Source organism: Neovison vison, chromosome 11, assembly GCF_020171115.1.
Source record: "Neovison vison isolate M4711 chromosome 11, ASM_NN_V1, whole genome shotgun sequence".
NCBI classification, from domain to species: domain Eukaryota; kingdom Metazoa; phylum Chordata; class Mammalia; order Carnivora; family Mustelidae; genus Neogale; species Neogale vison.
In genome coordinates, this window is record NC_058101.1 from 211,707,704 (window position 1) to 211,732,054 (window position 24,351).

The following is a 24,351-nucleotide window of genomic DNA, read 5'->3' on the forward strand; positions in this document are numbered from 1 at the left end:
TTTAATTCCTATCGTTTTTTATTTTTCCCCCAGCAGATGTTTTTGCAACATCATCAATCTGAAAAATATTGAGTTTTTAAAAAATACTTAAGTCCTTAGAATAATTAGAATAGTTTATGACTGACAGTTGATTCTAAATGTAGTATAAACTTTATTATTAGTATTAAAAGAAAGAATGTTCATCCCTTATATGTTCATACCTTATCTGTTTGCACTTTCACATTAATTTTTGATCCACTTGGGTCAATAAATTAGGGCTATTTCTGTAGCCCAATAGCCACCATAGCATCTTTTGATAAATTCTCTTATCCTCACTGACACAGACCTTAGAGGAATCAAAATCTCTGTGTATGTTTGGGTTTGCTTCTGAATAATGATACCACTATTGTATATGAAATAGAAAACTAATCTTTTGAAATTTATAATGTATATTTTACTATATGATAGATCAAATTTGCACTACAGCCATATTTTATATTTAAAATTATTTTGTCTGTTCTTATTAATTTTTTTAACTAGACTGCTATGTCATAATGTAAAATCAAAAAAAACTCTCTTTTGAGAATTTGAGTGTCATATATATGTGAACTTATCCCATTAAACTGAAAAATTAGGAAAACTTTCTATCTTTATGATATCAATATTTCTAGCAAAAAATATAATTTTATATTGTTTTGAATTTTTTGAAGTCCATCATTTACATCTGAATATTTTCTTTATATAGTTTTAACATAATTCTTATTAAGTTACCTTTCTAAGCATTTATGTTCACCAATTTCCAGTGTGAATGGTTTCATTTATTGTATCTTCTTAGTAGCCATTGTTTACATCTTATAAACTATTAGCTTTTGTACATTAATTTTAAAACCCTTCCTTGAGAACGGTTCTGAATTTTCTTAGATACTTTAACAATTTTTAAGTTGAATAATTGTTTCTTGTGCTATATAATCATATCACATATGAGTAAATGCGTCATCTGACATTTCTCTCAAATGTTTATCCCCCAGGAGTTAATTCATAAGGGAAATAGTGAGAATCATTTTCTACTTCCAATTACTAGCAATGTTTCTACTTTTTTACCTTAAAGTGTGATTCTTGTTTTTAGAAATACTTTTTCACCATGTTTACTAGACCTTCATGCATCTCTTCTTTTGACAGTTTATGAAATAATCGAGAAAATAAGACAAAAATAACATAAGGCAGATGGAGTCCAAAGTATTGCCTCAGATGGATATAGTCTAGGAGAGATCATGACCTCTCGATGGGACAGACGCAGCATCATCCTGACACCGACATTGGAAGTCAAGGGTCCTCCACTCCCAGGCCCCGCAGGGCTGGAAGGACAGTGTTGACTGTAGGTTCGCCCAGCAGGACGATCCTGAGGAGATAAAAACGGAGAAAACGCTTCCCTCAGTCTGTCTCATGGCAAATAACGGGATGGAGGACACCTGGAGGGGAATTAAAGGAGATCCTTCTACCAGGCCGAGGACAGGGGAGATGGCCGATAAGGCATTCCTGCTTGATACATGTGCCAACTGCTCCAGGTCTACCAAGATAAATTATTTTGACATAAATTTTGTTGAAGACATTTTTTTTTTGCATTTATAGTCACACGGCGATACCTCACCAACTTACTGATCTGGCATGGTGTAATCATAGCGATGCATCTGAATGGAAGCGTCAGAATTTTTGAAATTTAATTACACTTAAATTAGATCATGATACAATTTTGTAGATTGTCTCTATCCCAAATTGCCCTTGGATTCTTGACTTAACAGACACTATTTGGTCATAACATATTACTTTGTAATGTACTGCTAAATCATAGTCACTGATCTTCCTAACATTTTATACAGGGGTGTGTGTGTGTGTCAAATGCTCACATTTGACTGTTTAGGAGCTGGCACCTTACACATAACCGGAAGGATTTTCTTCTTTCTATATGTTTTAAAACATATTATAGATGCTTAAAGTAAGGTATATACTGTCAAGAGGGTATAATACAAATATAATTCAGTTTCAATTGTCCACAGGCTTCATTTTTTGTCTACGTAATGTGTTGCTGAGGAACCAGTCAGGTCTTTCACACAGCTGTGTTTCTGGGATCCCAGGTTCCTACTTTTGCCTTTGCAAATGTCAGCATGATTTGGGCAGCATTGACAACAGTCGTACCTCCCTCTGCACTGGACTGTATTTTGTGTGAGTTACGCTGGACAACCTCTGCCTGGCTCTGCAGATCTGCTCTTCCTACGTCCTCCGTGGCAGGTGGCCACACAGGGTGAGCTGTCAGGGTGACTTCCCCGGGCTCTTTGCCTTCAGTTACTCATTTGAGCTTTGTAGGAGGTCAGAGAGAGGGAAGAACATGAGTTTGGGTTATTTCACCAGGATCCCTCCTACAGGGTCCCTCCTACAGGGTCCCTTCTGGTGGTCGTGAGTCTAGAACGTCAAGGTACTTGTGGGCGGGCCTGGGGCACATGACTCTGTAGATCCTAACTGCCCCCTTTTCGGACCTTACACCTAAGGCTGATGGGCTACTGCTAGCTCCAGGGTAATATACTATTCTGTGGATTCCCGTCTGCCCACATTTAAAAAAACATATTTCCTTCATCAGACACCTGTCAACCTACCGCAGTCTGAACAGGCCATCTTGTTCTGGCCAGGACCTGACCCCGGTGGGCAATACCCTTTGTCTTTGAAACATTCTTTAAATTAAGCTTAGTCTTGGTGGATAATGGCAATGCAGGGTTCTCATTCACTACTGTTTTGCCTGTCCTTTTAATTATTTAAGTCACTTTGTCTAAGCTGTTTATAGTTGGGATTTACATTTAAGTCACTTTAACTCCCCATTTCCTTTTAATATCCAAATCTGTCTCTCTCTCTATGTTCATGTACATATTTCCATTATCCTTCTTTAGAGAGGTGATGTGCTTGATCTTAATTTTGCTGCTTTATTTGATTTTAATGTTTCTTTATTTTGCCACTTTTCCAATAAAGATTATAATTTCTGCTCTTTGTTTTAATGCATGTGTTGAAGGACACACATTTTCTAACTGGCAGTTTGGAAAGTTTATAGTCTAATTTTAACAACGATGAGCCAAAGTGTGTACATTTCACCCAACATCTTAGCACTTTGGAAAACAGGTATGATTTCACACTGTCAAAGAGGAGAGCGCTTCTTACTAACACTTCCTTACAAGGCTTCTTCCTTTTCATCTCTGATTTGTTTATGAATTACATTTATTTTTAGTTTTTCTGGAAGTTGCTTGTATTATTTAGAATGCTATATGTAGTCTTTCCTTGATATTCAAACTAGGACAGTATCATTTCATTCCAAGAAATACTAAGAATTAATCCAATCACATTTTTGCTGAACTTTTCTGCCCACCGAAACATTTTGATAGGACTCTTTGTTCATATTTTCTTTTTCTTTTACTTTTTCTTCCTCTGTTCTGTTCCACTGTCTTCTACCATTAATCTTCACTGATCTATAGTGTGAATCTAACCTGAATTTCCTCTCAAAAAATTGTCGCATTGTTTTTCCTGCCCAAATGCCTGCAAGAATTTTCTTATTCTGAAGACACATCTTAACACAGTTATGAGCTAGATTTAAACATTTTGTTTCACTTTTCTCCGCAGTCCCTACTTTTTCACCCTCCTTCCCTCAATCACAGATCACATGAATTTCATCTTATGTGGATCCCTTTAGAAATCACATGCCTTGACTCCCTCAACATACGCCATATCCAATCTCCTACAGTATCAGTGGCCTCCTGTAACTCACTGATGTTTCAAACATTCTGTGTTTATCTCACTGGTCTTGTCCCAAATCTCTTCACACTTTCATAAGCATTTTGAGCTGCCCCCCAGCCATCAGGGCTCTAGCCATTTGTCCTGCAGACTATGCTCTGTAGTTTTAAGCATGTAGGTTAACGTTTAAGAGGAATCTGGTCTCCCTTGGGGTGACCATTTCAGTTTGTTTCCTTAAATTTTTTCACCTTTCCTCCCTTTGAACTATTTGAATACCAAACAATTCTCAGAGGACTAGAGAATCAAAATGTTCTCATTTTTAATAAAACCATATTTATAATTATTTAGGCCCAGGACTATATCATATCCCTTTGCCTAGTTGAGTCAGTTAAACCTTTCAAGCCACATAGCTTTCTACTGTTAGCTCCTCCCTCTGTTCCCTCCGTGGAAGCAGCTTCCTTAGATTGTCTTCTACTCCTTCCAGAGGAAAAAGCATAGTATAAGATGTTACAAACCTCTGTTTTCTTTAATAGAAGTTACTTTTCTCAATCCTAGTTGCGCATTAAATTCAAGTGAAAAGCTTTCCTTACAGTCTGGGGCTCACTCTAAGGCAATTACCTGGGGCCAGAGTATCCGTACTTTTTTTAGGACTTCCAGGCGATTTTATAGTCAGTACATAGGCAACAGGGACTATTGTTTCCCAGTAGTGTATGAGTTCATGTACATGTAGTGTGAATAAACACACATTCACAGTGGTGGGTATGAGTTCATGCACATGTAGTGTGAATAAACACACATTCACAGTGGTGGGTATGAGTTTGTGCACATGTAGTGTGAATAAACACACATTCACAGTGGTGGGTATGAGTTCATGCACATCTGTCCCAAGATGAACAACCTTAGAGTTATAAATAAAATACAACCGGGAGCCCTTCTGAAGTGACAGAACAAGGACCCCTGAAGACCCACTCCTTTATAAAAGCAATGACGACACAGGCTGTGCGGTCAATTTCAACTTTTCGGAATTCTAGAAGTCAACCAAAGGCTTACAACAACATGAGGATCATTTATTAAAGAAAAATGTCTAGATCTTGGTAAAAATAATGGGCTTTGTGTCATTTTAATCTGCCCTATTTATATATCCCTCTCATTTGTTCTCAAATAGTTATGAAAACCCACAATATAAGTCACGGGAGAGTAAAGTGGGTTTGGAGCTCCCCTAAATGCCCCAGGTTTTTGTTTTGTTTTTTGGTTTTTTTTAACTATTTGACCTTCCTTGTAGTTCCCAGGAAAATTTCATTCACAGAACTTATATTTATCTGACTTGACTAAGTGCTTGCTCACAGAGAAACGCTACACGCAGGGTAATTGTTGAACAAAAAACGAGTAGTGATTGTTAGTAGTAAAGTTGCATGAGAAGACAAACAAAATGCTTGTAATACATTTGAAAGGAAAATTTTGGAAGTTGGATGACCATAGAGGGTTTGGAACAGTTGTGCTAGAGTCCTGGGAATCCACAAGGTGATGTGCATATGCAGGAAAGACCTAAAAACTCTTTATCTCATGTCCGGCTGACCTGGAGTCTCTGTACAAGCTGAAAATGAAAGTTTCAGCAGAGCTGTAAACTTCCAGCGCATTAAAGGTCTTCGCAAACACACATCATAGCCCCGTGACAAAGTGTACAAGAGTCATCGGTGCAGGTGCCGTCCAGTCACCTACTTCCCGTGAAGCTAACAGGTCAGAGGCTTCAGAGACATCATTTGAAAAAGTTACACTTCACAAATGAGACCAGGAAAGTCGTTAAACAGTCAAGGAATAGAAACAATAACTTGAATACAGGGAAATCTAGTGCCCAGTGTTGGCGTATTATATTATATAAACTATCCTTTTCAACAACTACCAAAAATATAACCTAAATGGGATGTTAGCTTTTCACTAAGTAAAATTTTTTGTATATTGTTTAAATAAAGAATATTTACAAAGTAAATTGTAATACTCTGGATGAGGAAAAGAAAATTAATTAAAAATATATGCTAAAATAAACAACTAGAAAAGTTTTTAGAAGATTTTGTTGGAGAGAGTTGCAGGCAGAGGGGGAAGGAGGCTCCCCACTGAGCAAGGAATCCAAGGCAGGACTCAATCCTAGGACCCTGGGATCATGACCTGAGCCAAAGGCAGACACTTAACAGTCTGAGCCACCCAGGCCCCCCAACAACTAGAAAAATAAAACAGTGCACAATAATATTATGGAGGAATAGATGAACAAAATACACGAGACACATAGAAGGAAAAGAGAACAGATGATGTAAAACCTTCATAAGGAAGTACATTAAACATAAATGAATTAAATGCACTTACCGAAAGATAAAAATTGATACAATGGGTAAAAAGTACACAACTGTATACTACCTAAAAGTGATATATTTTATATTCAAGGGCACAAATAGGCTAAAAGTAAAACTATGGAGGAAAAAGTACCATGCAAATAGTAACAGAAGGAGTGGGTAAACTAATAACATAAAAAATAGATCATAAAATAAAAATAATTAATAAAAGATGGCTGTTTAATGATCATAAAATTTTCAATACACCAGGGAGACATAACATTGATAAACATATATATACCTAAAAACAGAGATCAAAAATATACACAGCAAAAACATAATTTAAAAGAGAAAGGGATACTTTTGTAATAATATTTAGACTTCAATATCACAATTTCAATAATAGATAAAAAACTAGTGGAAAACCACTAGGAAATAAGAAACTTGGGACGCCTGGGTGGCTCAGTTGGTTAAGCAGCTGCCTTCGGCTCAGGTCATGATCCTAGCGTCCTGGGATCGAGTCCCGCATCGGGCTCCTTGCTCGGCAGGGAGCCTGCTTCTCCCTCTGCCTCTGCCTGCCTCTCTGTCTGCCTGTGCTCGCTCTCTCTCCCTCTCTCTCTGACAAATAAATAAAGAAAATCTTTAAAAAAAAAAAAAAAAAAAAAGAAACTTGAACAACATTCTAAATCATTTGGATTTAACCACCAGATATAAAACTCTATATCATTCTGAAATATTCTCCAGCATAGGCCATATGTTCGGGAAAAACGAACAAACAAAAGCCCCCAAACCTCTCTAATTTTGAAAATATTAAAATCATAAAAAGTATGTTCCCTGGACAAAATGTAATGAAGGTACAAATTAATAAGAAAATGAAATTTGGGAAATGTGCAGCAATTTAAAATGACAAAACACGTTCTTTATCTAGTCAAATATAGATTAAAGACAAAAATCATAGAGGACATTAGAAAAAAATTGAGGTGAGTTAAAACAAAACTTATAGGATGAAGTTAAAATCATGCTTAGAGGAATTTACAGCTACCAACACCTGTATTCAAAGAAAGAAAGATCTGAAGTAACATTCCACTTTAAGAAACCAAAGGAAATGAAAAAATAAAAGAAAGAAGAACAAAGGAAATAATAAGGATTAGAGTAAAAATTAATGACATAGGGAATAAAGAATAGGAAAATTAAAAGCATCGAAAGGTGGATTTCTGAAACGATTAACAAAGTCAACAAATATTTACCTACACTGACCAAGAAAATAAAGAAGAAAAGATCATATTATAAAAACTAGAAATGAAAGTGGGGATATGATTATCAGGCTTTCAGAAATAAAAAGAAACAACTCTACGCTAACATATGTGATACTCCAGATTAAATGATAAGATTTGGAAAAACACACACACACTTGACTGAATATTTGTGTCCTCCCAAAATTCATATGCTGCAACTTCAACCCCCAGTGTAATAGTATTAAGAGGGGGGGCACTTTAGGTCACGCCCCGAAGACAGAACTCGCACAAATGGGATTAGTATCTTTACAAGAGATAAAAAGAGAACTTGCTTTCTCTCCTGCTCTCTGCCGCAGGAGATCCCAATGAGAAGACAGCCGTCTCTAAGCCAGAAAGCCGGTCCACACCGGACACTGGATCTGCTGGGAGCTTAATCTTGGACTTCCCAGGCACCAAAAATAGGAGAAATAAATGTTTCTTGTTTAAGCCCTCCAGTCTATGGTAATTTTTTATAGCATACTGAGCAGACTAAGATACTTATGTAACTCAAACCAAACAAAACAAATTAAAAGAAAGAAAGAAAGAAAGAAAGAAAGAAAGAAAGAAAGAAAGAAAGAAAGAAAATTTGAATGGACCTTCAACAAATAATACAATTCAATTATTCACCAAAAAAAAATTAGCACAAAGGAAAGCTCAGGCCCAGATAATCTGGCTAGTAAATTCCGCCAATTGTTGAAAGAAGGATCCACACAAATTCTTCACAAACTTCTCCATAAAATTGAACAGGATGAAAAACTTCCCAATTTATTCTATGGGGGCAGAATTATCCTGATTTAAAACAAACAAACAAACAAACAAACAAAGTCAATCAAAGTCATCACAAGAAAATTTAGAGACTAATATTTCTTATAAATATAGATGCAAAAGTATTCAACAAAATACTAGCAAACTGAATCCAACAGTATATATCAAAGTTTATACACCAAAAATAGTGAGTTTTATACAAGAACGCAATGTTGGTCAACATGAAAACCAGTGCAACACATCAGATTCTTCTTACTAAACTCCGAAAAAGAATTTGACAAAATCTGACACCTTCCATGATAAAATCATTCAACAAAGTAGTATTAGAAGGAAACTTCCTCAACTTGATAAAGGCATTTATGAAATACTCATAGGTAATTCATTCTAAATTGAGAAAGACTGAATGCTTTTCCCCTAAGATCAGAAAAAAGGATTTCCATTCTTGTCACTTCTGTTCAACATTTTACTTGAGTTTCTAGTCAGGGCAATTAGGAATGAAAAGAAATAGAAGGCGTCCACATTGGAAAGAAGGAGTTATACTATCGCTATTGGGAACTTATAATCTTGAAAACAGAAAACCTTAAAAATTACAAAGTCCTGTTAGATATAATAAATCTGTTTAGGAAACTTTGAAGACAGAAGATCTATTAACAAATTAGTTATGTTTCTGTATGTTATCAATGATCAACCTGAAAATTAAATTAAGCAAAAAATCCATTTATAAGAGCATTGAAAAGATTAAAATGCTTAGCAATAAATATAACCAGAAAGGTCAAGACTTGTACATAGAAAACTATAAAACATTGCTGAAGTAAATTAAAGAAGACTTAAATAAATGGAAGACACAACATTGTTAAAATGGTGATACACCCCACAATAATTTGAAGAATTAATGCGGTCTCTGTAAAAACCCCAACTTCAATTTTCGCAGAAGTTGACAAGCTGATCCTAAAGTTCATATGAAATGCAAGGGACCCCAAAGAGCCAGTCTTATAAATAAAAAACAAAGTTGGAGGAAAACTATTTCCTTATCATAAAAATTACTACAAAACTGTAGCAATCAAAGTTGTTTGGTACTGACATAAGCATAGACATGTAGGTCAAAGGAATATAAAAAAGAATTCAGAAATAAGATATTTATGGTCATTTATTTTCAACAATTTTCAATAAGGTTACCAGCACACTTCAACAGGAAAATTTCTTTTCCACCTATGATGCTGGGACAATTAGCTATACAAACGAATAAAAATGAAGGTGGACCTCTACCTTACACTGCACACAAAATAACTCCGATTAAATATCTAAATGCAAGCGATAATTTTTTTTTTTTAATCTAGGAAAGAAAACACAGAAGGCAATTTTCCTAATTTGTGTTAGGCAGTAATTTCTTGTTTAGGAAAACATAGGAAAATGAAAAACAAACAAACAAACTTTATCGTTATCGAAAAATTTCTGTTTTAAAAGACACTATCGGGGCACCTGCGTGGTTCAGCAGGTTAAGCATCTGCCTTCGACCCAGGTCATGATCCTGGGTTCCTGGGATTGAGTCTCACATTGGGCTCCCTGCTCAGTGGAGAGCCTGCTTCGCCCTCTGCCTGCCGCTCCCCCTGCTTGTGCTCTTTCTCTCTCTGGCAAGTAAATAAATAAGATCCTTAAAAAACAAACAAACAAACAAACACACTATCAAGAATGTAAAAACATACTAACAAACTTGGAGATCTATTTAGGATCATGTATCTGGTGAGGCACTTGTGTCCGGAATTTATCAGGGTAACTTACAACACAACAATATAAAGACAAATAACCCAACTGGAAAATGAGCAATGTGACTATGTTTCTCCAGATAAGACATATAAAGGGCCAACAGTCACATGAAAGGATGTTCAACATCATATTAGTAGTGAAATAGAGCCCCAAAGGGAGCCCATGTGTTACCCAGCAGGAGCGCTATCACAGGAAAAAACACATACATAAAAACCACTGGTGAAGATGTGGAGAAATTAAAATCTATGTACAGAGCAGGTGGTTCCTGGCACAGAGCTTCTAAAACCCTTGGAATTTCCTGAGTAATAGGAGTGAGCGAGGAGCACTTTTTGTTATTCCTAAGGCGCTTTCAATCATATGTAAGTTTATGCTGAAGAGGTGACCCTTGAGAGACAGACCTCTGTAGCCTGTCACAATGGGAGCTGGTGGCCAGAGGAACCTCTCATATGATTAGAGGGTTAGTCTCTGGAGATCCAGTCTCTGGAGGTAGGAGGCACCTGGAGATGGAATTAATCATCAATGGCCAACAATTTGATCAATCATGCCTATGTAATGGAACCTCCATAAAAACTCTAAGCAATGAAGTCACAAAGTTTCGAGTTTATGGGCACACCCAGCTGCCATGGAGTGTGGGGTGGCACACCCCAATTCCACAGGGCCAGAAGCACTTGAAACCCTTCTGGACTTCACCCTATGTGGCTCGCGTCATCGGGCTATTTCTTTGTATCTTTTATAGTAAGTCAGTAAGTGTGAATAAAGTGCTTCCCTGAGTTCCGCGAGCCATTCTTGCAAATTATCAAACCCAAGGAGGGGATCATGGGGTCATGGGAAGCCCTGACTTATAGCTGGTGAGTCAGCAGGTGGTCCAGATGTGCAGCTGGCATTTAAAATGGGGGCAATCTGGTGGGACTGAACCCTTGTGAGATCTGATGCTAACTCTCGGTAGTTAGTGTCTGAACTGAATTAAATTATAGTGCATCCTGTCGGTGTCTGGAGATTTGGAGAATTGTTCCCTGTTGTATGGAAAAAGCACAAGCATTTCATGTCACAAGTATGCTGAGTAAGAACCAAACTAAACAAAAATAGATGAATGAAATGTTCTGTGAGTAGAAACAGATCATAGCAGTAAAGGGTCGAGGGTCTTGAGATACTACGTAAGGGATTTTTGTTTGGTGTAGACATGTGATTTAGATATAGCACGGGAGCAAATTACTCTGGATTAGAACTAATTATCCTCAAGAATGTTCTTGGAGATCTTTGCTTTGGCCAAACAAGACATGCTCCAACCTAAAGACAGAGGCAGGGATTAAATGAATCCAACGAATGCAAAGTTTCCACAATCTTAAATCCTATTACTTTTAAAATTTTTAAACTATACATATGGTTAACTGCTAATTTACACGATAAAATTGTCAGTCAGTTCTTTTTCTCCTCAGCAGGGCTCACAGTGTTACGTGTGGACGGATCCACTCCGTTATTCTCGATGGGGGTGCCTTTGCTCAGTAAGAGAAGTCCTTATGTCTAAATGAAGTTTTAAGACACCCTCCTTCAAAATGTCTGAATATATATTCACGGCCAAAATAAATTCCATATTTTTTAAAGAATTTATAAAATGCTAACAATTTCTAACACTTGACATTTTCACGTCTGCTACTTTTTTAAAAGCAGATTTAGATATAATAGATTTATATTGAGTTTAAGTAAAATGCTAACTTCCTTACCAAACTTAAAAAATGTGTTCACTGGGTCTCCTGTGGGGTGTCACAAGAAACATTTCTGTCTCCTTAAAATTAATGTTTCCCTCTTTTCTCCCCATGAACCCATCCTCTATGATAATAAGTCTAGAATACATTCCTTCTGTTTAGGGGGTACAAATGTAACACTGACAAGCCATCCTCTGGCCCCAGGGCAACAATGTTGCTTGGCCCGGCTTCTCCTTTGGATTGTCTAATTTCCCTGCTTGACACCAGTGGTTCATTTCGCAATTCATGGTCACATTCAGCCTAATCTCTTTGTGCTCATCTCATTATGTAAATATTGAAATCTGCAGAAATGACCCTCTTCGGCCTTCTGTGAATAAACTGGCAAAGAACAGAGTAGATTTACTTTAGCCAAGTGGTCCTGAAACCCATCACTGCCAGGAAGAGAAGAAAGGGCTGCAAACACTCCAGCTGTCCGTGGACCAGGAGCTCCCGTGGACTACGCTCACACTCTTAATCGTACGTCAGCAAGCCTGCGCACGGTCCAGGCAGTGGGGGCCTCCCCCTTGGAAAGCCAGCTCACTTACTAGAAAATGCTTCCTTCAACAACTAAAGAGTAGGCTCCCTCTATAGGTTTCATCTAGGCTCTAAGCTATGGTTGGGCTGATTTTGAAGCTGGCTTCTTTCATCTCTCGGCTGGTTTCTGTCTCTGGTCCTCACGGCATAAGCTGTGTCCTTGGCTGCTGGCCTCCTCGAGGCTTGTCTTCTCTGCCCCACTGTGGGCCCTCAAGGGACTTCTAAGCTTGCTGACACTGATTTGTCAGTTCCCAAAACCCTGGTCATTCCCCGGTCCTGTCTTTCCACCCCCTCCCACTGCTTCCCCCATTCGGTGGTCATCATGCAAACTTTCCGAACATGAGCCCTACCTTGGCCAGACTCTTCAGATGCCAGGGAGGAAACATAGGACAACATTTTTGGACCTCGAAGCCCCAGTAACAAACAGGAAAAGCGTCTGGACTATCCCACCGTGGCTGGAATCCTGCAGTTAGAATTAGGAAGGTTAGCTGGAAACTTGCTTAAAGAGGCCTCCTATACTCGCCTCCTCTAGCTGTAGGTTTTATGTACTTATCTGCTTACTTACTTAGGACTCCTGACAATCAGTACCGATCAAGGAGTCTGCTTGAATTACTGTCCTGGAGCCTCAAGAGTCACTTTTGAAGAAAAGGCATCTGAGGTGGACCAGAAATGACAAAGGTGACGGGGGCGGGGGGGCGAGTTCGCTTTTTCACCGGATGATTTTAGCTCTAAAAAGAAAAAAAAAAAATTGAAAATTATTGAACAGCTCTGGTCTTACCCTATATCATATGGTGATTGATCATTATATATAAACTGTACCAAACTACCCATATCAACTCAGTGTGTGTACATACAGACACATACATAATATGACCATGTCTTCTATGTATGATTATGTACAGTTCCTACATGTAGATGACCGTATATTGGACTAACAGCTGTGGAATGCACGCATACTTACGGGGGTGCGCGCACACACACACACACACACACGCCCACATACACAGACAGCTTCGAATTTACGGTGGTTCAACTTAACAGTTTGTTGACTTGGATGGTATGAAAGTGATCCGCGCTCAGGAGAAGCTGTACTTGGAGTTCTGAATCTGGGTCTTCCCGGGCGAGCGATACGTGGCATGCAGTAGGCAGACCCTCCCCAGGGACGCTGGGCAGTGGCAGCCGAGGCCGCTGGACCAACAACCATGCCGCTCGTCACTTTCTGTACAGTATTCAATACATTACACGAGACCGTCGACGCTTTATTACAAAGTAGGCTTTGTGTTAGATGATTTTGCACAACTGCAGGCTCATGTCCGTGTGCAGAGCACGTTTACGGTGGGTGAGGCTAAGCTAGGGTGACTGGGAGGTCAGGTGTGTTAACCTGTGTTTTGATTATGGTATATGCAACTCATGACCAGCTTGTTAGGGCACTGCCCCGCGGAAGCATAGGAAGAATGTACTGTATCAGGTAAGGAGCAATCGCAGACTGCATTTACCTACATACACCCGTGCACGCACACGCACACGCACACACACACACACACACACACACACGAAGTTAGTCACGGACTGTGCTGGGCGTTCTCCACTTCCTCCTCCTCATCGCTTCCTTCTTTTTGGACAGAATCCGCACGCGCTCCTCTAGCTCGCTGAAGCCACGTGGCTGCACACGTCTCCATCCCTGGGCGCAGGGCTAAGACTTATTTTGTCTCGGGGGTGGGGGGGCAGCTCCATTGCTCCCCCCGCAGCTGGCTCGGGCACCCAGGCGTGAGGTGGGAGCACAGCGTTCGTCTGCTCACAGCAGAAGGCACGAGACGGCAACGGGGAAAGCCGAGCGAACTCACTGTGGGGCACTGGGCAGCGGCCGTCCCACTTGCAGGTAAGGGAAGTATTTCCTCTTCGGTCTGCACCGCCGCGAGGCAAGGTTTCTGGCTTAGGGACCCGGAGCGCCTTCACTGGTACGTGTGCCTTACTAAGGTGCTCCTGCCTCAGCCTTTACCTGTCATACCTGCAGAGCCGTCCTTTAATATAGACACTTGCCATTTCATTTTCATATTTAAAATGATTCTGCACCCAGTTCCCTGGGAGAAGGCAACTAAGAACGTTTAGCATGACATATACTGCTCTTTCCGGACACTTACATGTTCTTGATGTCCCCAGGAAGACTTTGCTATTTGCTGGGTACTTGGACTTGTGGTGACTTTATTTATTTTTTTTTAAGGTTTTGTTTATTTATTTAAGAGAGAGAGAGAGACAGCGAGCACATGAGACGGCGGAGGGCCAGAGGGAGGAGACTCCTCGCTGAGTAGGGAACCCAACATGGGGCTCCATCCCTGAACTCCCAGATCATGACCTGAGCTGAAGGCAGACGCTTAACTGACTGAGCCACCCAATGCCCCCACTTGTGGCAACTTTAAAGGGTGGGCCACCCCCGCCACCCGCCTCCATCCTCCTCTTCATCTGCCTGATGCATGAACTCACCTTCCCCTTAAGACCCGACTTCCCTTGTAGGTTTTCACAACGCAGAATACTAACCACTATACGATCACGGCCTCCCTTGTAGGTTTTCAATGCTACTACCTCCCCCATCCTTACCTCCTGTGACCATCCCACTTTGACAAGCAAGGTGCCCCTGAAATACTCATTCTTTCTGCCTTGAGCATGCATCATATCACAGGGCGGCAAAATTATGTTTGCTTATTTACTTCTCTTCCTAAGTGTGAACTCCTGGTGGGGAAGGATGATATTTTTCTTTTTCCCCTTAGGGTCTGGCATATAGAATTGGCTCATTATTTTTGTTGATCTATATTATACAGGAGTACTTTCTGGCATTCATTTAATCAGTGAAAAAAAAAAAAAAAGCAATTCCTGAAGGCTATCAACTTGTATCTAAAAGGATAATGCTGGAAGAGGTGAAAGAATAAAATTTAGTGTCCACTTTAATAAGAATGTGGGGGAGGGGGCTGTGGGAAATAAAAGGGCTTTCTGTACTTGACAAAGCAGGAAGCTACTGGAGTGGTTCTTGGATGTTTATGCAAAGCAGGTGTTTTTATAGGATTTCTTGCCACCCGACCTGATTTGTATGCTTTTGAAGTGAAGTGTTTAGTATGCTTTGGTTGTAAGGTCAGCAACTAGAATCTAGGCAAGATGATTTTCTTTTCCTTCCATTCTTTTTTTCTCCTCTTCTTGAGTATCAATGATCTACCTTTAAAAAGTAGTTGCTAAAGATATTTTATAGTTTGTTATTTTTATATTTAGAATAGAAGCTCATGACAAGATTTGCAAAGGTAGTAAGTGCTAACATATTTCAGAAGTCTTTTTCAAGATGTACATCCTTCGTCTGCTCTGAGGTTGCTTTTCTGTAAAGACTAACCCTCAGGTATACCCAAGACTTCCGTTGCACTCTTAATTCATTTGGCACCGGCATGATACAAGTACTATTTGGAAATTAAAGGTAAGGCAAAATAAAATCACCAGAGGGAGGATAGTAGATTTAAAGTCAGAAAGCAGCATTTCTAGCTTTACCAGCTGTGTTAGAATTCATAAATCTGCCTTTTCGACATCATAAAGGTGCTTGCAAAGATCGGATGATATATAACGTAAAATTACTTTGCATGATAAAATATTCAAGTCAAAGTGTAACTTTTCACCCACAGTGAAGTACTTAGAGACAACATGCCACATCATATACATTTGTGTGGTTCCTCGATGCATAGGTCTTTAAAATGGGGACACTACGGAACAGACTAAGAGCAGAGCCTGCCCGGTTCTTCTACTTACTGGCGAAAGATATCGGAGTCAGTTGCACAAACGTTCCGTGGTCCAGTTTCCTCATCTGTGACACGTTCTGCAAGGCCACTGTGAAGACAAAATGAGTCCGTGCGACAAAGGGCTTGGAACGATGACCGTGCACGTGAAGTGTCAGTGGAGAATACGAACAGCTGTTTCTGCCGCCGGACAGGAGGCTCCAAGAGATCCGGAATCACGTCGGTTTTGTTTGTCTCGGGGTCCCTAGCACCTCGCCCAGCTGGCACCTGATACCTCAAAGATAATTCAGAACCAGTCTAAGGGATGCATGAACCGAACCGAGGGGTTTAATATAATGGCTTCCTCCTGCTGAAGGTGCGGCGGGCAGCACTTGGAAAGCACACAGCCCAAGAAAGCAGCAGAACGTAGGGAGGGAAGGGCATTAGCCCCATGACTCACAGGGAAATCCAAGATCGCGGTGGCGGACACCCAGCAGGTAGCTCACGTTGTACTTTACCTTGATAAAGTGACACCGTGAGTCCCCTGACCTTCATGCTCGGCTTCCTCTCCTCATGAGTCCTTCCTTTCCCACAGATATCCTCACTCTTTCTCCAGACATCTTCAGTGTTGTCCTCCTATGGCCTGCTCTCCTCAGAAGATCGAAGACTCCTGCATCCTTTTGAGAATTTAGGATACTGTGTTACTTTGCCCCAGAAATATTTCCAGTGTTAGCCGTACCTTTCATTATGGAAAGAAAACCAAAAACCAGGAAGGATGCTCACTCTCATGCTAATACACAGAAGGCATCAAGGGTAGGTGGTGGAATTATCTTGCCACCCAGGAGAAATTTCTTTTCTCCTGAAATTCATTCAGCCGACTCTTCCACACTTTCATACAGCTGATCCCAGATACAGACACAGACCGGCTGGTCCAACTGAACAGCAGACCACGTTTTATGCCCTAAATTCCTATATCAATGGAGACTCTGCAGAAATGGAGAAAGGAAATATGTTTACAAAGGTCATAATCATCTTTGGATGACTGCTGAGGCCATAGTTCTTTATAACATTTATTACCTGTTTGTTCCTTGCACAGTTTCCAGTAGCACGTAGTACAACTGGGGAAACTGAGTAACAGATTAACTGATTGGCTTCAGGTAAATCCGTGACGTGACTCTGAACACTCGTGCTCCAATCCCTGTATTTTCCCACGTCACTTTGCAGGCTATACTCCAGCTCCTCCCTGCAGAAGCCGCCCTCCCCACAGCGGGGAGGTCCTCCCGCTGACACACTCTTCTCCCAGAGGCGCCACAACGCCCTGCTCCGGTTGAGGCGGCTAAGAGGTCGCATTTTGGTTTTCTACGGCTAGAACCAGGAATGTGCAGAACATATTAAAAGCAAAGAAAACTTTCATAAAAATCAATACATACTCAGTTCAGGAAAATTCTCAACTAGTAATAGATTCTACCGCATCACGTGCGGTCGATAAATGCTGGTCAAATAACGACATGTCTGCAAGTCCTTCCGCCAGTGACCGGCATACAAATATGCACGAGGCAACATTCACCAGAAGTGGGCTTAATGGGAGAAAAGGAGAGCACCGTCTTCTGTTTTTGAGACCTCTTGGCTTTGGGGGCATTTTTAATGCCTTACGTCTCTCACTGTCTTGTACTCATTCACAATACCTGTTGTGTTCAGGAGTGAGCTCTGTGACAATCATCAGCTAGGTGACAGAGAAGCTAGGTGGACCGGGGAAATGGTGCGTCCGTGTCTGAATATGAGAGAGAAGACACGTGAGAAGAAAATGGGTCAGACGCCTCCCATGATGTTCCAGGCCATCTCCTCTTCAGGGTAACACAAGTGTTCAGAAGCCAGCCTGAAAAATCACTCTGTCATGCGATGGCACCCATTTACTAAGTGCCGAGGGTCTGTTGTGGGCCCAGAGATACATACACCAAATGGACACAAATTTCTGATGTGAACGACCTTACATTTCCATACAATCTACTAAGTATTAGATGAATAGTGTAGAAAAACTGTAAAAGGCAAAAAGTGATTCAAGAGTTTCTCCGGCAGATGGGTTAGTGCTGGTATTGGTTTACTCCTAATTTCCCATGCAAACCTTCCGCTGGAAAGGCAGAAGAGTCTTTCCGTAAATGGACAGTCAGGGCAGCAGACATCTGAAGAATGGTATTTAGAAGAGAAAAGGACTAACATCTCAAGATCTGCACATGGTACCATCAGAGGACTTGGTCTGTGCTACGGGGAATGCCTCATTAAAGAGTGGATGTGACAGCTACTGAGTACTAGGTTGTAGATCCTCTGTGTGCATCAACTTACTTCATACCCACGCAACCCCAGGGCATCACACAACCCTCAGATCCCAGAGCAGGGCCCTTGGGCATGAGAAGGGAGCTGCCTTGCCCAGGACCGCTCCAGAGGCGTGCAGCTGGAAACTTGACAAGGCTCCGCTGCAGAGCCAAATGTTGAACCTCTGCCGCAGGGTCTGAGTGGGTCATCTTTGTCGCTGTTGTTGTTACATGCACTTTCCTTGACTTGCTTATAACTGAAAAGCCTTTCCTTGGCTGATCCGCTGACAAGGAGACCATTAAGGAAATTCATCAGCTACGCCTTTGGTGTCGTGGTTGTAAAAAAAATTCCAATTACTTACCTATGAGCCATTTCCATCCTCAAAGGATCGTGATTCTGTGATTTCACATTAGAGGCGTCTCTATCCTCAAAGTCATTTTCCTGTGTTGATCAGACAAATCTTGATCTTCCCGACATTAAATGATTAAGCAGGTATAAGCGTTTAATTGGCCGACAGCAAAGGAACAAGTTTTGGGAGACTCTCATCCTCTTAGCACCACACTGACTTTAGTTAGCAAGTCTGTTTTCCTTTTTTTTTTTTAAGAAAAAATTAATACCTCTCAGAATAAACAAAATGTTTTCTGTGTTAGTTTTTTTCCAATATTTTTAAAAAAGAGAATGGGATTAAACTAGCCTGTGCCTTAGAAATAAAACTGCCATCATGAGGCACTTCTGACTTAATCTCCTTTCTGGAGAAATTTCCTCACATTCAAAATCTGAGAGTTGAATATTCGTTCTGCATTCAGTACCAGTTATTTCATCGGCAGCTGCTCCGACCCAAACACTCACACGCACCCCGCATACACAGAAAAATTTCTGAACGCTATATTTTCAATTACATGGAACTAATATCTCTTGCTTCATCATGAAAGACTGTTTTCATATAAAAATAATTCACCATGGAATTTTCACTCGTGTATGTCTCAGCTCAGAAATTTATTCTGGTCATTTCTCCTGTTAATTAAAAAATTAATAATGCTGACTTCCAACCGAAGGTTGTTTAGGATGCCACTTTTTGTTTTATTATTTTTTTCAGATTATTAAAAGTGGGTATTTTCAGTTATTTATTTTTCCAGCTATTTTTCTTTTATATAAGATCTGACTATTGACTCAGTTATCCTGACCTGAATCTCTTGACCTTTACATTTGTGATTTTTTATTAAAAGCAGCAAATTTTAAAACTCTTTTAAGTTGAAATCACCACAAATTCCCAGGAAGGTGCAAACACAGTAACAGAGACCCGCACTGTCTTCGCTCAGCTACTGCTGACGGCGACAACCCCAAGAAGCAGAATTTAACATTTCATATTACCCATCACTTTCGTGCTCTAGAAATTCGCTCCTGTTTCCTGACTGTGATGCAAGTTATAAATATAGCACCTGAGGACTTCTGTGTGAACGCAACATTGTAATAAGACATATTTTTAAAGCTATGTAATTAAAATATGTCCTCCAGTTCTTCCAAATATAACTCTAATTAAGCTTATGGAAGTTATAGACATCCAAGGCTTTTAGATATACCAGACACGTTAAAATCTGTAGCGCTTTTATTCTGAAAAGCAATTTCTACATCCATGTACTTACTTATTACTCGAGAGGCTGCTTGTACCTGGCTTTGGTTAAGTCCGTCTAACACGGAGACCACTGCTGCTTGAGGAGCGTCTTCTGTGAGACTGATTCCATTCAATGCAGAGTAGTTGTAGACGAAGATATGATGGAGTAATTATGCACAATTGCAATCGGAAAGGTTACTAGCAGTTATCATGGAAAATGTGATTCAGCAATGTGGTTAATTAAGTTCAGAGATTTGCTATAAAAGAAAAACAAGAAACAGAGACTCTAAGTGGTGTTCACCAGAGAGACTGGCAAGGCCATTCTCATCATTGTTCCAGGACGTTCTTGGTCCATACACATGGCAGTTTGCTGGCTGAGCGCAGGCTCTGAGCAGGGCAGGACTGGAGCCTTAACCTTTTCTGTTAGTTGGGAGGACTCGGGAAAGTTGTTTAACCTCTCCAGGTTTTATTGTTCTCATCTGGAAAATGGGACCTGCTATTAGACTTTTCGTTTCATGGCTGCATACTTCTCTCCAAACTCATTAAGTTGAAATCAGCAAATAGAAATCAGGTGTTTATATATATCAACCATAGCTCACTAAAATGACTTTTTTTTAAAAAGATTTTTATTTATTTATTTGATAGACAGAGATCACAAGTAGGCAGAAGGCAGGCAGAGAGAGAGGAGGAGGAAGCAGGCTCCCTGCTGAGCAGAGAGCCCGATGTGGGGCTCGATCCCAGGACCCTGAGATCATGACCTGAGTCGAAGGCAGAGGCTTAAACCACTGAGCCACCCAGGCGCCCCTAAAATGACTTTTAAGAAGAACTAATGGGGACTCCTGGGCGGCTCAGTCAGTTAAGTGTCTGGCTTCAGCTCAGGTTATGACCCTGGAATCTTCGGATCGAGTCCCGCATGGGGCTCCCTGCTCAGCGTGAAGTCTGCTTCTCCTTCTGTCCCTTCTCTGTGCTCATACTCTCTCTCTCAAATAAATAAATAAAAAATAAATCTTTAGGAAAAATAAAAAATAAAAATAAAAGGGAACTACTGCATAGGTTTATGGTAAGCATAGAATGGCCTAGTGAAAAAACTATTTAGTGTGGTCTTTGTTGCACATCATGGTCCTAACCGAGACGGCTGTTGTTACAAGAGCCTCAACATCTTTTAAGCCAAATGCTATTTCTAATCTGGAGTTTGGTCTCAAGGGGCCCTTGACATTAACTCTAAGAGGATTTTGGTTGCTATGGATTTGTTTATTTTTTTTTTAAATTTTATTTATTTATTTGGCAGAGAGAGATCACAAGTAGGCAGAGAGGCAGGCAGAGAGAGAGGGGTTTGTCTCCCTGGTCCTAATGCGGGTCCCCTGGGTGTCCTCAGGGGATGGTGCCACGCCCTCTTCTCCCACATTCTCTATTTCACTCCTTTCACTCTGATCTGGCTTTACAATGTGGCTGCGAAGAGATTTTTGAGGGAATGGCTGGCCCCAGGGGCATTTTAAATCTACTGGATTACCCAAATTACCCTCAAACCAGAGACCTTATCTCTACTCTTTGTACGGTTCCTGTCTCCACCTTTGGTCCGAGTTGCAGTGCTTTCTCTAGTCCCAAATGGGAGTGAACGTTTTGTCTCTTTGGGAACAGCTGTGGATATTTTCTAATAATCACTCTGAAGTACATGTTTTATGCTCTAAGTTAGAAAAATCAGGGGGGCAAAAAGTTAGAGTAACTGGTATATGAAATCCCATGTACCTATTACTCTCAATTTTTTTCGCCAAAATTTGGTAACATTACATTTCAGTTAAGTATCTAATTTTTCTTTATTTTTTGACGGTGCACTTTGAAGAAAATACCAGCTGTCACATTCTTCCACTCCTACACGCAAGCAGATGTATTTAAAATTTGGACATTTTCAGGGCACCTGGGGGGCTCAGTCAGTTGAGCATCTGCCTTCCGCTCGGGTCTCGATGCCGGGGTCCTGGGACCCAGCATCCCACCCGGCTCTCTGCTCAGCGGGGAGTCGGCCTCTCCTTCTCCCTCTCCCTCTGTGCGTTCTCCCTCTCTCTCTCTCAAATAAACAAAATATTTAGAAAATAAATAAAATGTGGAGATTTTCTTACATAACCAGAATGTAATTATGTTAATAACGTTAACAACAATTCCTTGTTGCCCACGCCAGTCCCATTTTTTTGAGCCTTCTAGTATCACGCAGTTTTCACATGGGTGTTTTTGAATGCAGGTGCAAACAAAGCTACCACAACACTAAGGCATTTTCTTTTTAATGAAAGAAGAACTTGGACATAAACAAAAACTAATAGAAAACTGGGAATACTCCGAGTGCCAGAAGCTTTCTGAGTTAGACGGATTTACGACAGACCTCACACTGTAATATGGAACTCGGCCAGGAGGGGGAGGAAGCACCCAAGAGCTCTGTTCTCACCATTTCTACCAGGGTGGCATTTGCTACATGAGGGAGGGACACAGATCACGTTTTGGAGACAAAGCTCTCAAGAACTTAGTCCTGCAATTCCTGTGGGTTAAAATTTTAAATAAATAAATAAACAAATAAAATACAAGATAATTAAAAAATATATATATATATATATGTAGAAAATGAGCAGAGATTGATCAGCAAGAAAATCATTCATATTTGGGCCTCCTGAGTTTGTCGGGCATCATACAAAGGTGGTAGATACAAGACTAAAATGAAGTGGAAAAGATAACGTCCAGTCAAGTGATATATATCACTGACCGTGTTGCACTGTAGCAATTTTGTTTAAAAGTCGGGAAATGACATGCATCCCCCACTTGCTCACAATTGCTTCCTGTCTATCTAACAAAGTAGATGGTAGTTATTTGCAAATGTAAGTAATGCATGGCAACAATTCAACTCTTGGTATTTTCATTCATTCATCAGACAATTATGAAGCCCTAAAGACTCATCAGTCACTGGGTTAAGCATCTGAAGGGAACTAAAAGATGAATAAGACAACTTTTCCAATACAACTAATACTTAATATTTGAGGGGAGGGAGCTCTGTTTTACGTTGTGATATTGATATGCTAGGTCACAGCTTGTGGAACTTCTGCCAAACTTTCCCCTTCTATAAATTGGAAAAGTTGTATTTTCATGTAAACTGACATCGTTAGAGTGTATACACTTTTTGTTAAAAGAGCAAAAAACCCTCTAATGCTTAACAAGTTGATCATTTAAAGCAGTAACACAAGAAATTATTAAAATACATACTCAAATAAAAATGAAGAATGTTTATTCTCTGAAGAACTTTTAATGATCATATGCATGTCAATGTCCTGTGCATTCTGGAAAATATAATCTCCATCAGGACCGTGCAAACAGAATGTTGTTAACTAAGTTATACGTCATGCAGTAATGTGTTTCTAGTATTTTCTGCATTTCAAAAATGTCAATTACTTTAAGGTTATGAACTCTCTTTGATCATCTGTTAAGAACTAATTCGTTATTTGCTCCATCATTTCCAAAACTAACCAAAGCATTTTTTTTAAAGATTTGATTTATTTGATAAAGAGTGAAAGGGAGAGAGATCACAGAGGGAGAAGGAGATGCAGATTCCCTGCTGAGCAGAGAGCCCCTGTGGGGCTCAATCCCAGAACCCTAGGATCATGACCTGAGCGCTGAAGGCAGATGGTTAACTGCCTGAGCCGCCCAGGAGACCCTAGAACTAATCAAAGTATTCTGAAAGTCAGCAGAAAACAAAACATTAGAGAATATAGTCTTGAATGATAATGTTGCTTTTACCTTGACAAGTGACTAGCTTCTGAAACTTTTGTGAAGAACAAATCATGTTCATCAAAATCTTCATGGTTGTTCAATTATCTAGTTGCTAGAATGAAAAAAGAAAAATTCTATGAAAATATTTGTCTGTTTCTTAGATTTTTTTTTTTGAAAGTCGATCTAAGTTTGCTTTGTTTTGTTTTTTTGCTTTCTTTATCTCAAACAGTGAAACCTGGCCTATTTGGCCTATTTTCTGGGTTGACTGACATTTGAAACCCGAGAACCTTTTAGTTAGCACCACATTTTGAGACTATGCAACAATAGAAGTTGTTTTAAAACAATCATGTGGTAATCAACAAAGAAAGGAATATTACTCCAAGATGGTTTCATAAATGACATATAATTTCAGTAATGAGGGCAGAGAAAGCACTAACATTATCCAAGTCCAATACTATTAATGGATAAGAATATTATCCAAGATCTGTAACTCCTTAAACAATAGTTTGAATGTCGAGTATCTGTATTGTGGGTCATGTTTCACTGGTTAGTAACTCATCAAAACTTACCTGAAACCTAATCAGTGAGACAACTAACAGGGACTTTGATTCTACCTTGTCACGTTCAAAGAAATGAGAATAATTTGGGGGCGCCTGGGTGGTTCAGTGGGTTAAGCCTTGGCCTTCGTCTCAGGTCATGATCTCAGGGTCCTGGGATCGAGCCCCACATCAGGCTCTCTGCTCAGCAAGGAGCCTGCTCCCCCCGCCCCCCCCGCCTCCGCCTGCCTCT

At 40.2% G+C, this 24,351-nt stretch overlaps 1 long non-coding RNA gene across 6 annotated transcripts; it reads right to left on the minus strand.

Moving 5' to 3' along the window:
• Positions 1–775: 775 nt before the first annotated feature.
• On the minus strand, positions 776–23,666 carry LOC122890055. Of its 6 annotated transcripts, XR_006381028.1 has the most exons (9): positions 23,590–23,666; positions 19,850–20,075; positions 16,974–17,261; positions 16,680–16,882; positions 15,931–16,573; positions 13,995–14,158; positions 12,712–12,878; positions 12,501–12,613; positions 776–1,378 (listed from the first exon to the last, which is right to left on the minus strand). It is a non-coding gene; the product is annotated as an uncharacterized LOC122890055 (long non-coding RNA). The 6 variants fall into 6 exon arrangements; XR_006381031.1 differs by lacking the exons at positions 19,850–20,075; positions 23,590–23,666 and adding an exon at positions 18,568–18,836 and having other exon boundaries at positions 16,974–17,667; XR_006381030.1 differs by lacking the exons at positions 19,850–20,075; positions 23,590–23,666 and adding an exon at positions 17,582–18,836.
• Positions 23,667–24,351: the final 685 nt, after the last annotated feature.